This window comes from Lactuca serriola, chromosome 6 (assembly GCF_051521515.1).
Source record: "Lactuca serriola cultivar US96UC23 chromosome 6, Lser_US96UC23_V15, whole genome shotgun sequence".
Lineage (NCBI taxonomy): Eukaryota > Viridiplantae > Streptophyta > Magnoliopsida > Asterales > Asteraceae > Lactuca > Lactuca serriola.
The window spans coordinates 189,691,360-189,706,789 of record NC_136413.1 but is presented as its reverse complement, the minus strand read 5'-3'; positions in this window follow the sequence as shown (position 1 = coordinate 189,706,789).

Here is a 15,430-nt window from a genome sequence, read left to right as displayed (position 1 = left end):
TATGCTTTCAAAATAACTTGTATTCTCAGGTCACCAGTAGACATGTACGATGACCAGGTTTTGAGAAGACGGAGCTGTCAAGACTCGTCTTTTATTTTGATTACTTATTATCATGTCTTCTTCTATAAAAGAACACTCATGTATTAAAATTTTAATATTAATGCAATGGATGATGTTGTTGCTTGTTTACTACTTTGCACTGTTGTGATACTTTACATGACGTCCTCCGCCCCAGAACATTTTCGCCGTTCTTGGTTTTAGGGTGTGACATTTTATTTTAATGGGCCAAGAACCTTCCATTTGGGCCCATAATATCGAAATCAAGAATTCAAGGCCCAAACCACTCCTCCTTTCTCGTTTTCTTTCTTCCTCTCGGCCCAACAACTAAAACAAAAAAAATGAAGAAAAGAAGGTTTATGTGGGCTTGCCACCAAGGGCGGTCCGTTGGGTTTCGTTGCCCCGGGCGACCAATGTTAATAATGCCCTTATATATCTATCTATTACCATTATATGTTGCAAAAATGTAACACAAAGAACTATAATAATAAACAAAAGAAAAGAAAAGAAATAACTAATGGTCGCCATTGTTCCTTGATAGTGAAACTTTAAGATTGATGTCATGCATACTGCAAGCATACAAATTAAGCCATTTATAATTGTAGATTAAGAATTGCTTTGATTATTGTAGTTTTCCCACACTATAGGTACTAGCAATAAAAAAAAATATTTAAGTCAACACTCCGAAATAAAGATAAGTCAACAAAACAAGTTAGCTTATATTCAATAAGTTATAATAAGTGATTTTACGACTAGAAACAAATCTACATCTAATTTTCTGCAAACTTTATGAATACCTTTAGGTAATAAGTTAATGGGAAAATCAATGAAAATCAAATATTGCCTTGCATATCTTAACTTGATATAGTTCATGTACAGGGCCTACCACAAATCTTTTTCTCAAAACGATCTGCATCTTTTTCACAAACATATATTTTCCAATTCTTTACTATTAAAATAAATTGTTTTTATAAATATGATAAATAGAGTTGAGGACCATGGCTAGCTACTTTACTCCCTAAACTTTACCATACATTTCACTTAGTACTTTCATCGAACAATTGGAACTCGTCAAAAAATTAAAGCCATAAACATAAATATCAGATCCGAACACAACCAAAAGAGAAAGTCTGATAAGAAATTAAACTACTAAACTAACTCTACATTCAACAGAATCCTCCATCGTCTCTTTCTGTTAAGAAAATCATAGTTTATAATATTCACACAAAAAAATTAGACTATAGATACATACACGACTTGGAAAAAACCTGAGTCTTCAGCATTTTAACTACTAATGAAAGAGAAACTTCCCTGAAATCAAAGCTATACAAATTCTCAAGTAAAACCGTTGACATATATTTAAAATAAAAAAATACACAAGAAAAAAATAGTAGAAGGAAATTAGAAAGTATGTCCAATAACACAAATGACACTATAGAATATTGAATTAGGGCTTACAACAAAGGAAGAACGAAAATATATGAGAAACAAAAGTCTCTTTAAGAACTTTAGCACTTAAGAATTAAGATTTAGGAGAACTGGTGAACAAAGAACACAAATCAGATTGGGATAATGAATTAGGATTTAGGAGAAATTTAAAATAACAATTATGAGAAAATAATAGTACCAGTTTGCATGCCCGTCTCCTCGTCTTCTCCCATCTCGTCGTTTGATGCACTAATTAGGTGTGTGTTTATTTATTCTAGTAGAATAGCTTAATTTTGCCGCCTCATGAGTCATGAATCGTGTTTCCTCATTTTCTTTAGAGTGGGATTATGGAACCAACATATGAGGCCCAATATAACAGTATCCATAACATTAGGTCCAAATAACTCGCTGCCCCCATAAAATTTGTTGTCGTGGGCCCTGGCCCAGCTCACCCTGGGCTTGGACCGGCCCTGCTTGCCACCTAAACTTTATTTAATGGTAATCCAGGCTAAAAACTCGTAACCATCAAGTATTAACCATTTGATTCTCTCACTTCCTCCTCCTCTAAATTTGGCCGAGAACACACACATATCAACACCATCTTCATTTTCTTAGACTCTCACAAGAAGTCTCTCAAGAAGTCTCCTAATTCTCTCTAGATTTTCGAGATTTGGTGTGTGTCTTTAAGAGATTCTTCTTCAAGATCATCAACTTTGGTAAGTTCTCACTTAGATCTACGATTTAACTTCTTGATCTCTTAAAAAACTCCTCTTACACCCATTTTCTTGTGGATCATGTTCTTAGAACCATCTAAGTTCAAAACCCTCCACAAGAGGCTTGCTAAAGCCGAGATCTTCTCACTTCTTAATCAAAAACCGAATTCAAACCCCAAGGTGAGTTTATACCCCCTATTTTCGATTTTTACTTGGTTTTACGGGAGAATACAAGTTGCCTTGTGTAGATCTATGTGTATATGCATGAATATGTGTGTTTTTCATGATTTATTTGGTGATTATCTATTATTTACTTCATAAATCTAAAAATATGTTTGATGGGTCCTGAATACTATTTGTATGTTTATTGGATCTCATTGACCCATTAACATGTGCGAAGGACCTTGGATATTATTTGCGTGCTGTTTGGACCTGTAAATACCTTAAATGTGAAATGGGTCTTAGTTGTCTTTATACATATATTTTAGGCCCATGTTATATAAATCTCATTCCTATTACTTCTTGAAATGACTCACATGTTTAGCGATGCCCTAGTGTCTCACTTACAAGGTTCATTGGGCCTGGAATGAGTTTTATACATTTTTCTTCATGTAAATTCGATTAAGGATCTAGTGAGTTTTGTCGGTTGACACCTATTGAGTGTACGATCGTAGCTTGTAGTTATAACCGGAGTCTCTTGGAGGGAGAGCGTGAGTTTATGTATAGATCTATACGGGGGTGACGCCCGACACCTGAGCTGTTTGCTACAGTTAGACTAGTCCGGTCTAGGCTGAAAAACTGTATCTTAAACAAGTCGGCATCTTCTAGACGTCAAGACAGGTGAAATTTTCATTATCAAGCATGGTTGTAACAGATCGCTAAGAGGAATTAACGTTATAAATTTACGGAAGACCATCCTTTTTTTCTCTTTGGATTATTTGGGAACATACATGTACTGGTACTCAACCTTGAGGGTTGGTACGGCAGCATTCTCTATTACAGACAACATCGGGTTGTTTGGAGGCATTCTCTTCACACTTTCTGCATTATCTTTATACATCCTAATAAACAATAATACACATGCATTAATACGAGATCTGACACAAACATACTAAATTGTTTACAGAAAATATCGGATTTTCTAGGTTTTACGAATAATCCAAATCATTTTCACAAACATGCTTATGAACTCACCAACATTTTTATGTTGACCTTTTTAAATTAACTTGTATTCTCAGGAAACCGTTGAAGAAAGTTGAGCGGAACAAACTAATGAATATTTTGTTTCATCATACTCTGACTATTTTGTCATGTAATATTCAATACAATACTCAATGTAAATAATGAATGTTGTTATATTACATGTGTGATGATGATGATGTTATGTTTCAATTATATACTCTGTAATGATACTACAACAGTGGAGTCACGCTCAAGCCCCCGGACGTTTCTGCCATCTGGTTCGAGGGTGTGACAGATTGGTATCACAACATTGTTTATAGTGAACTAGCATATCTAATCATACAGGATATGCAACTATAAATACAATGAGACTAAAATACTCTGAACATAATAATCCAAATACATACCTATGTGTGCATTTTAGAGTAATAACACAACAAGAATAGTAAAAGTCTTTGGAGGATTTGAACATCACTATTAAACCCGGGCAGTTATGTAGTCGGATTGGGGGTGAATATAGCCTGATCAACTATGTTCATTCAAAATACGACCAACATGTGTTCAGGAGTAATTGTGATGGACAATGAATCAAAACCTTACCACCAAATTATCCAAAGAGCTTATAGAACCAAATGTAAACAAAATTTAAAATACTATAGGAGTATTTGGTATGTTATTGGTTTCTAGTATTTATACACTTGCGTGCAGACACTATGGCCGGGTATCATTAGCTAGGAAACCCCGATCTCCTTAGTCAGGGAAAAGCAAGGTGGCTCGACCTAGAGGAAGACCCAGAAGGAGACTTGGAGGAAGAACCAGAGGAGGAACATGAAGTAGAACTTGCAGAAGGATCCGTCGAGTCAGTGGTGGACCTTGAAGAGGAAGAGCTCAAGGGCAATGATGATGATGCCTCGGATGCAGAATCCGAGGTCATCAATCCTCCATACATGGCCAGAGTACTGACTTATCGTATGGGCCCGGTGGCCCCGCGCCTCATTGGCACTCGATATTATAGATAGATTCGCCAGCAGGAGATACCACCGCCCTACGGTATGACCCGAGATTTTTTCAATCTTAGTCATGGAGGACCAGCTGACCGGGCCTTCCCAGTCATGGTACGGTGCACCCGAGACATGGGCAACCAAGCTCAGGACACCCCAAATAAAACGGACCAAATGTGGGCTGCAACTGAGAGAGATGAGAGACAAACACATAAAATGATTGGGGACTTCCAAGCGAGATAGTCAGTTGGGAGGCACGACTGCGAGACACCGAGCAACAAGTAGCTTATCCCTAGGGTGCATCCACTTCATCAGCACCACCTCCAGACACTTTCTGCCGCGATTAGGATCAACATTTTCTCCCCCACCCCCCCCCCCCACATTACTATTTGTTATGACTCTCTTTCTCATACTAAGATGGTACTCACTAACGAAACAACTATTTCTTCTTCTTATTTTGTGTTATTGCATGAATCCACTTATATGCACAACCGAAAATCTCGAAACCACTAGATGCTCAAGGACCTCAAAACCAAAACAACCTATATACTCTATGGATAGACTTAATATTCGTGACAACTCTATGATTACCCGCTACCATAAATACATCATAGGGATGTAGGTGGAAACATTGTGAATCATACGACGAAACACGAAGTTTATAGAGTACAACCAAAAATGACCATCATTACTTACGATCTTACTTATCATCATGCAGTAGAAAATGTCATCCCACAAAGATAACAAGCATGCCTATGATACACCAATCATGCGGATGGACTTTGCTACATTCCAAGCTACTGTAACAACTGTCGTAACCGCGGCTATGGCACAACTCAATGCTAACAACACCAACAAAGGTGGAAATAGTGTCGACCACTCCAGTCGAAGTAACAACCCCAAAAACCAATGAGTGACAACTTATCAAGGCACTCAAAAACCCAAAATTAAGAGCAGGAAGTGAAATTTTGGAAGTAAGAGAAAGGGACAGTCAACTCAAGGGTCCTCGAAGAAGCAACATGTTGTTGTTATCCATGCGACCATGACACCTACTACATCAACACCAGCGAGACCATATGCTGGAAGCCTTCCAAAATGCAACGAGTGCAATTTCCATCATAAGGGAGCCTGCCAGAAGCGGTGTTGTAATAGATGCAACCGAAATATTCACACCGCTAGATACTGTAGAACTTATCCACAACCGAATCAAAAACCAAACAACAACAACAACAATCGCAAAAATAGTAACAACAACACGAATGTTGGGGCCAGTCACACCTACCATGGGTGTGGAGGAACCGGTAACTTCAGGCACAATTTCCCCAAGGATAACAATCAGGGAGCAAGAGGATCAGGAAGGGTCCTGACCTTGGGACAAGGCGAAACAGTCCAAGACTCGACGGTTGTTCCTGGTATGTTCCCACTTAACAACTCTTTCGCTTGCATCTTATTAGATAATGGAGTTGAGCGATGCTTCGTTAGTAACAAATTCAAACACTTACTAAAACAACAACCCCAGAAGCTAAATGAAGCCTTCACGGTGCTGATGGCTAATGGGAAAAACAAATCACCGAAAGATATTTATGTAGGGTGCACCTTAACACTAAACAACCATTCATTCAAATTAGATTTGATGCCAGTAAATATTAGGAGTTTTGATGTGATAATCGGCATAAATTGGTTAAACCCCCACCATAATGATATTATGTGTCGCGAGAAGGTCGTTCGCCTTCACCTCCCTAATCACTAAACCCTAATAATCTTTGGTGATAAACCTGGCGCCAATCTTTGTCTTATTTCGTTCATCAAGGCACAGAAGTGCCTGCATAAGAAGAATTATGTGTTCCTCGCTCATATTGTATATAAAGCCAAAGAAGAAAATCAACATTAAAGGCATCCCAATGGCATGTGACTTCCCATATGTAATTCAAAAGACCTTCCAGGAATACCCCAGAAAGATGGAAGATTTGTAATTTCAAACACTAGAAATAAGCCAAAATCGAAAGATAAAGAAAAGTATACATGAATGCATTTTGATGAAATAATAACAACCAAAGTCAACCATTTAAATTACATGATAACATCATAACAATGTATATGCATGTATTTTGCATTTACCAAAAAACTCACGTCTTAAATCTAGAAAACATAGAAAATCATTACATATTATGAAAATAATAACATGTCAAGTTCCAAAAGACATTGAAAAATATATTCATTCTTCTTGCACCTTCACTACATCATCTTGCTCAAATCTATATAAAAAATCAAATAATGTTAGTATTAAAAGGAAAAGATGCTACAAAAGTCCATTGCATCATGTTGGCGACTATGACTGCAGAACTCCAGAAGTCCTATGAGGACATGTACCCCTATGAGATGCATCAAGATCTACTGGATCGGTACTACCAGAGCGCTAGGCAAGAAAGGTACGAGATCATCACTTCGATGATCACTGCCAAAACGGGTAATGGAGAGTCCCTTACCGCTCATCTACAAAAGATGCAAAGATATGTCGATCGCCTGCTAAAGTTGAATGTGAACTTTGATGAAGAGCTGGCAATTGACATCATCCTTCACTCCTTGCTAACCAGTTCTGCATGACCTACCACATGAACAAGGAGGAGGTCACCTTGAGCAAGCTTCAAGGATTGTTGAGGACTGCTGAGAACAACCTCAAGATAAATCCATTGCATCATCTCCAACTCCTACTGCTGCCCCAGTCTTGGAAATTGGGCAAGGGAAGGGTAAGAATAGGAAGGCTCCCTCAAAGAGCCACCATAAGGGAAAGTCCCAAAATGGCTCCTCTTCTAGTGGAACCAAGGTTGGTTCTGCTAAACCCAACTCCAAACCCAAGGAGGCAGAGTGCCACCACTGCCACGGAATAGGGCATTGGAAACGAAGCTGTCCGAAATATTTGCAAGATATCCAGAATGGAAAGATCAAGTCGTCCTACGCAAGTATTTACACTATTAAATCTAATGATTCATCACATGATTTTTCTTGGGTACTTGATATAGGATGTGGTTTTCACATTTGTTCTGATTTTTAGGGCCTAAGAAGAAATAGAGATGTGGAGAATAGGAAGATAAAGTTGATCATGGGAAACAAAAGATCGTTGCCTATCACCAAGATCAAAGTTTACTCTTTAGTGCTTAGTAGTGGATTAGGATTAGATTTAAATAATTGTTGCTATTTGCCAGATATGGCAAGAAACATCATTTCATTTCAATGTTTGTATAGACATGGTTTTAGATATTCATTTGATAATGAAAAGGGTTCTATCAATGCTTATCTTAATGGTGCTTTCTATTTTGAATCATTGCCTTGTAATGGAATATATGAAACTGTGATGGTTGTAGACAATTTAGGAAATGATGTGTTTGGATAAAACATGCTTGTGGCATTGTCGTCTTCGACATGTCAACAAGAAACGCATACCCCAACTCCAAAAGGATGGAGTATTGGAGTTATTCGACCTTAGGGACGATGACATGTGCGAGTCTTGTTTACCTGGAAAGATGACCAAGTCACCCTTCACTGGCACTTGTGGGAGGGGTGAGGGTTTATTGGATCTCATACACACCGATGTGTGTGGGCCCTTTTGTCACACCCCAAAACCGAGAACGGTGGAAACGTTCTGGGGCGGAGGACGTCATGTAATGTATCACAACAATGCAAGGTAGTAAACAAGCAACAACATCATCCATTGCATTAGTAGTGTAATTTTAATTACATGTGAGTTCTTTCATAGAATAAATCAACATAATGAATATTCAAATAAAAGACGAGTCTTGACGGCTCCGTCTTCGCAAAACCTAGTCGTCGTACCTGTCTATTTGTGACCTAAGAATACAACTTATTTTGAATGCGAGTATCAACAATAAAGCTGGTGAATTCATAAGTATTTATGTGACTTTGATTTGTAAAACTGTAAAGAAAGACTTGTAAATGTTAGGAGAAAATTTTGTATCAATGAACATGTTTGTAAAATAATTGTAAACGTTTGAAAACCCTACAAAATCCCATATTTCCTACTAGTATAAAAAGTAGCCTTCTACCAAGACCCGACTGTTTTGAAAGTATGCATTACTGTAAATGTGACGGTTCTTCCCTTGTATAATTATTATCATTATAAAACTATCGTCTACCTCATCGTTTATGTGTATGTATCACAAAATTAAGGTAATAAGGAAAAATAATATAATAACTAAAATTGTATCCTTTTGCACTAGGATATTCACGGCGTGATAACTCGCCGAACAGTACAACCGTAGACAACCATCGATGTGCATTTTCCCCTACTGTAGCTAACAGCCTTGGGTGTGGAATGGTAAGTCCCGAACGCCTGTAATAGAATCTATGTAATAGTATCTATGTAAATGTATCTATGTAATCGTATTTATGTAAACGTATCTATGTAATCGTATCTCTTGTAATTGTATGTCTTGTAATTGTATGTCCTGTAATTGTATGTAATGTGTTCGTATTTCATATAGTATGTAATGTATTATTATAGACTCATGAATGAACTGACTCTTGTGTGATTCCTTGTACTTGGAATAGTAAGTAGTATTTCCTAACTATACCTATTATAGTTACTAGTAATGTACGTGTATAACCGAAGTATGCCTTTGCTACCCAAAGGTACTGAACCAACTGATTGAACTTTTATGTCTATATATGTATACATGATATTTAACTAATATTTAGACGACATTCTGACGAATAACCGATGCCCTAAGGCCACATCCCAACGAGGAAAAGGAAATAAAGCGAGCTAGCCGTCCTAAGTCCTTTAAACATTACTTATATAACTATACATATATAGGCATGCATTGGAAAATATAAAAGTGTAGAAGAAGTTTTGGTAAAACCTTTGAAAAGTTTAATAACTAAGAAATGATGATTTGAAAGTAGTTTGTTTGATAAGAACAATTTTAAGTATAAGAAAACCTTTGTTTGAAACACGATTGTAACAGCGTTTGAAAGGAAACATAAAGTATGTAAGACAGTTTGATAAAGAGTTTTAACATGTAAAAACGTTTGAGAAAGTCCTTTGAAGTAATATGTTTGGTGAAATAGCTAAACGTGTAGTAAATCCATTTGTATACTAGTTATAAATCACATAAGATTGATTAAATAACAATATGGAATACATAGCAAAGGATAGATATTTTCACACCATAATAACCGGGTGTTTACTTGTATTCCCCCCTTAAAGTATTTAAAAAGCATTTAAAATGTATTTAAAGTGTGTTTGCAGGGGTATGAACTCACTTGATTGAAGTGGTGGCTTGAAGAAGTTGAGACAATAAATCGAGCTGAACTTCGACTAGAAAAGCTGATTTATTTCTCAGGAACTGCAGGGTGTCGGGCCTTGCGTTGTGTACTTAGGGGTGTACCGAGACTTTTGGGTGGTTTAGAGGGGCTTTAGAGGGGTTCCAAGGTGAAAGAAATGAGTAAGGAAGCAAATAAACCCGGGCAGCCTCACATGATATTTATAGGGTGCTGAAAGAGGGATTACGTTGGGCGTAATTTCGGAGTACGCTGGGCGTACTTTGGTTACGCTGGGTGTTCACATGTGTCATGGATTACCACATCCTTGGACGGAGCATTGGAGCGACGTGGACGAACCGAGGCCTAGCACTCGAGTACGTTGGGCGTACGAGGGTACGCTGGGCGTAAATCGTCTTGGTGTGTGTGCCTCGAACTTGTAAAATCCGCAACTTTCGCATACGAGCTCCATTTTCGACGTTCTTTATATGCACACGTAGGTGAGAATGTACTCTACAACTCTCGTTTAGACTTCATTGGCAAATTTTGACTTTAATTTTAATTATATATTTTTAATAGGCTGGGACACGAAAAGTCTGTTTAAAATCCATAACTTCTTCATCCGATATCCGTTTCTGTCAGAATTTTTACCGTTGTGCTACCATTGACGAGATCTTCGATTCTCGTTTAGGTTGTGTCGGCCACAAATCACTCGATCATTGTTTCAAGTTTTTAGCTGTCTACGGCCACTTCGGAACTTAGAAAAATCATAACTTCGTCATACGAAGTCAGATTTGGGCGTTCTTTTTATGCATGCTCATGGTTTAACGTAATATATGACTTTCGTTTAGACACCTAAGGCTAATAATTATTGTATTGAAACTTTGCGTTTTACGTTTACTAGCATTGCCGGTTTTTTCCGCGAATCTTAGATTGGTCATAACTTCTTTGTTATAACACGGTTTTTAGTGTTCTTTATATTTCTGAAACCCTTGAAACGATATTTATCATTTAGACAACCCAATTGAAACTTTTTGAACATTTTATTTTCGAAGATATTTTATTAACTTAAAATGGGTTATAAGGTTCGACTGGAATTCATCACATTGGCTTGAAATTTCAGGTTTTCACACCTTTAGATCCACCACAAGGGATGCGAGCTGCTTCTATGTGACTTTTACCGATGATTATAGCATATATGGGTATATCTACTTAATCAAGCACAAGTCATAAACTTTTGAAAAGTTCAAAGAGTTTAAACAAGAAGTGGTGAATCAGTTGGGCAAGAAAATCAAGATGCTTCGATCCGATCGAGGTGGAGAGTACCTAAGTCATGAATTCCACGACTACCTCAAGGAATGCGGAATCGTTTCGCAATTGACGCCACCTAGGATACCGCAGTTGAATGGTGTTGCTGAGAGGCGTAATCGAACCTTGCTAGACATGGTTCGTTGCATGATGATTCGTGCTTCACTACCTATCTCATTCTCGAGGTATTCCTTAGAGACTTCCGCACATATCCTTAACTTAGTCCCTACGAAGAAGGTTGCCAAAACACCTCACGAGATGTGGATAGGGAAAGCTCCCTCGTTGGCACATATCAAGGTTTGGGGTTTCGAGGCTTTCATAAGAAGAGACTCTCACAACAAGCTCAATCCTCGTAGTGAGCGGTGTATTTTCATCGGATACCCACATAAGTCCTTTGGATATCTCTTCTATGGACCGAGTGACAATGTTGTCTTCGTTGCCAGGAGAGGGGTTTTCTGAGAGCGAGAACTCATAAGCCAAGGGGACAGTGGGAGGCAGATTGATCTTGAAGAGCTTCAAGAGTCGAGCGATGAAGGAACCTATAACGCTGGAGCTCAACCAGATGAAGAAACTCCGGTTGAACCGATTGATGAATCCTTACCTCTTAGACGTTCTAGTAGAGTTAGTGTTCCACCTGTGTTATATGGTTTTCATATAACAAGTGAGGGTGATACGTTTACTAGTGATATTACATTAATAAATTTGGATGAACCTAACAGCTACAAGGAAGCCATGGTAGGCCTAAAGTCTGCAAAATGGAAAGAGGCTATAGACAGCGAGATTCAGTCCATGTATGACAACTAAGTTTGTAATTTGGTTGACAATGTACCAGGTTGTAAGACGGTCGGGTGCAAGTGGATCTTCAACAAGAATACCACATGGATGGGAATGTACACACCTATAAGGCACAATTGGTTGCGAATGGTTTCACTCAAACTCTTGGAGTTGACTACGTGAAACCTTCTCACCGGTTGCAAAGATAAATTTTATTAGGGTGATGCTAGCCATTGTTATATTTGATTACTATGAGATATGGCAGATGGATGTCAAAACCGCTTTCCTTAATGGAAAGTTGGCTGAGGATGTTTACATGGCTCAGCCATAGGGTTTTGTTGATACAAAGCACCCTAATAGAGTGTGTAAGCTTGAGAAATTATTTATGGACTGAAACAAGCATCTCGCAGATGGAATCTTTGTTTTGATGAGAAAGTCAAAGATTTTGGTTTTCTGCGAAGCGAGGATGAATCATGTGTATATGTCAAAGCCAGTGGGAGTATAGTTTGCTTCTTCGTATTGTATGTCGATGACATACTACTCATAGGAAACGACATCCCGACGCTGCAGTAAGTAAAGTCCTGGCTTAGGAAGTACTTTGCTACGGAGGACCTCGGAGAGGCTGCGTATATTTTGGGAATAAGGATAGTGAGAAATAGAAGTAAAAGACTAATTTGACTTAGTCAGAATACTTACTTGGATAAGGTACTAAAGCGTTTTAGTATGGAGAATTCCAAGAAGGGGGAGTTACCAATCCAAAGTAATGCCAAGTTGAGTAAGACTCAAAGCCCGAGTACCCAAGGCGAGATAGCATAGATGAGCCGAGTACCATACGTTTCCGCATTTGGCTCAATCATGTATGCTATGACTTGTACTCAACCTGATGTGGCCTTCGCTTTGAGCATGGTCAGCAGATATCAAGGGAACCCTGGCAAAGCACATTGGACTACAGTCAAGAATATTCTTAAGTACCTTCGGAGGACCAAGGAATGGTTTCGAGTCCTCGGTGGGAGTGATGACATAAGGGTACGAGGGTATAGTGACGCCAGTTTTTAGACCGACAGGGATAACTACCGTTCGCAGTCGGGCTGGGTCTTTACGCTAATGGAGGAGCAGTGAGTTGGAAAAGTTCCAAGTAGAAGATCGTGGTTGATTCAATGTGCAAATCAGAGTATATAGCGGCGAGCGAAGCGTCAACGGAGGCAATATGGATGAAGAACTTCATTGGAGACCTTGGAGTTGTGCCATCCATAAAGGATCCCATGGAAATTTTCTAAGATAATGAAGGAGCGGTTGTCTTGTCCAAGGAACCGAGGGATCATAGCAGATCTTGACATACCGACATAAAATATCACTTTATTCGACATTGGGTGGAAGAAGGACTCCTCGTAGGGAACAGGGTATCATCGGAGGATAACCCAACAGATCCGCTTATGAAGGGACTGAGTAGGGTTAAACACTTGCAGCACGCTAGGGTAATTCGGGTAGTGGGTCGGGTTTGGGTAATTCGGGTATTACCTGATTTTTTTTTTAGTTTTAAATGGCACCTAAAAATAAATTTAATAAAAGAAATTTGTCGTGTTGAAACTTTGAACATTGATGTTTTTTAGTCAATAATACTTGAAATATCAAGTCTTAACAATTTTAATCTAATCTAATAAGATGTTAAAAAAACAAATACTTAAAAATCTTAGTTTAAATGTTGAATCTCAAAATAGAATTAAAAAAGAGTTTAATATATAGACTAGATTTATTACTCATTGTTTTGGATGGAAGATTTGTAATTTCAAACACTAGAAATAAGCCAAAATCGAAAGATAAAGAAAAGTATACATGAATGCATTTTGATGAAATAATAACAACCAAAGTCAACCATTTAAATTACATGATAACAGAATAACAATGTATATGCATGTATTTTGCATTTACCAAAAAACTCACGTCTTAAATCAAGAAAACATAGAAAATCATTACATATTATGAAAATAATAACATGTCAAGTTCCAAAAGACATTCAAAAATATATTCATTCTTCTTGCACCTTCACTACATTATCTTGCTCAAATCTATATAAAAAATCAAATAATGTTAGTATTAAAAGGAAAAGATATTAAATTTACAATCATTAAGATAATAAACAATTACCTTTGTCAATTTGTTGATTTTCTTCCCAATCTTTTTCATAATCGATTGTGTCACTTATGCTACCCCGAATCCAATCTTGTGTACAAATTAAACTTTCAACAATCTTAGGTGTCAAAGAACTCCTAGACGGATCCAAAACCCTTCCACTAGTGCTTAAAACGGATTCTGAAGCCACCGTTGAGACGAGAATGGCGAACACATCTCTTGCCATCAATGATAGAATTGGAAATATGGGACTATTCACTTTCCACCAATCTAGAATATTAAACATTTTCGAGTCGTCTTCAACACTTTCTTGTAAATACTTTTCTAACTCCCCAATTGATTCAACTATGTTAGTCTTCATCTTTTCTCTTAGTTTATTTCTCAACGGGGGTTTAGGTGCCATAAAATCCGGGTTTTGGCATTTCCCTAATATCGATGATGAATGGTAAACTCGGCAGTACTTGAAGTAGAACTTGGAGAATGAATTCTAATATAATCATTATATAATTCATACATAGAATCCATGATATATTTCTTTTTGGCCTCCACCCCCTTTTCTCCATAACGATCCTCAAGTAGTATAACCAAATACTTTACTTTGTTCCTTGGATCAAGAATCAAAGCAAAGTAGAGTAATAAATTCATTTTTTCTACGTCGCCAAAATACTTATCAAACTTTACTTTCATGGCCAATGCAATATCACAAAGACTGGAATCGGAAATAGCTTCATCCATGAGCGTACGAATGGAATATATATCTTCAATGCACGTGTTTGATGTCAAATAAAGTGTCAAAGAAATCCTCAAAGTAACATCATGGAAAGGTTTTAAAAAATAACATACATTCCTAACGCTTTCCCAATCTCTTGATGAAGGTATCGACAAACCCGCCTTTTCAATTTCGTTCCGAAAATCAAATTCCTCAAGATCATATCTCTCAAAAGTTTTTTCGTAAGCATGTGCAATTTCCAACATATGGTAAGTAGAGTTCCATCTTGTTGGCACATCTCTCTTCAAGTGTTTTGTTATACCGAGATTAGCAACCTTAGCAAACTCGGTAAACTTATGAATTCTAGAAGGCGATTGCCTAATCCATTTAACCGCCTATCGAACTATCTCAACCGCCTTATCAACTTTTTTTATGCCATCTTGCTCCACCAAATTTAAAATGTGGGGAACACATCGAATATGCATCCATTTCCCATTTAAAGACATGTGTTGGAGTTTTGAAAACTTTTTTTCAAGAATTCAATTGCCAAATCATTGGCACTTGCATTCTCAACAAAAATTGTGAAAATATTTTCTATTTCCCACTCCATTAAACATTTCTCAACCATTTTTCCAATATCAACCCCACGGTGACTCTCTTGAGAAGAAAAACACAATTTTTTTTTCAAATTCCATTCGTTATCCATAAAGCGGGCGGTGAGACACATATAACATGATTGTTGTTTAGAAGTCCATGTATCGGTGGTCAAACATATTCTACCAACGTTTTTTTTAATAAAGTCATGAATTTTTTCTTTTTCGTCTACAAATAATTGGTAGACATCCGTTGTG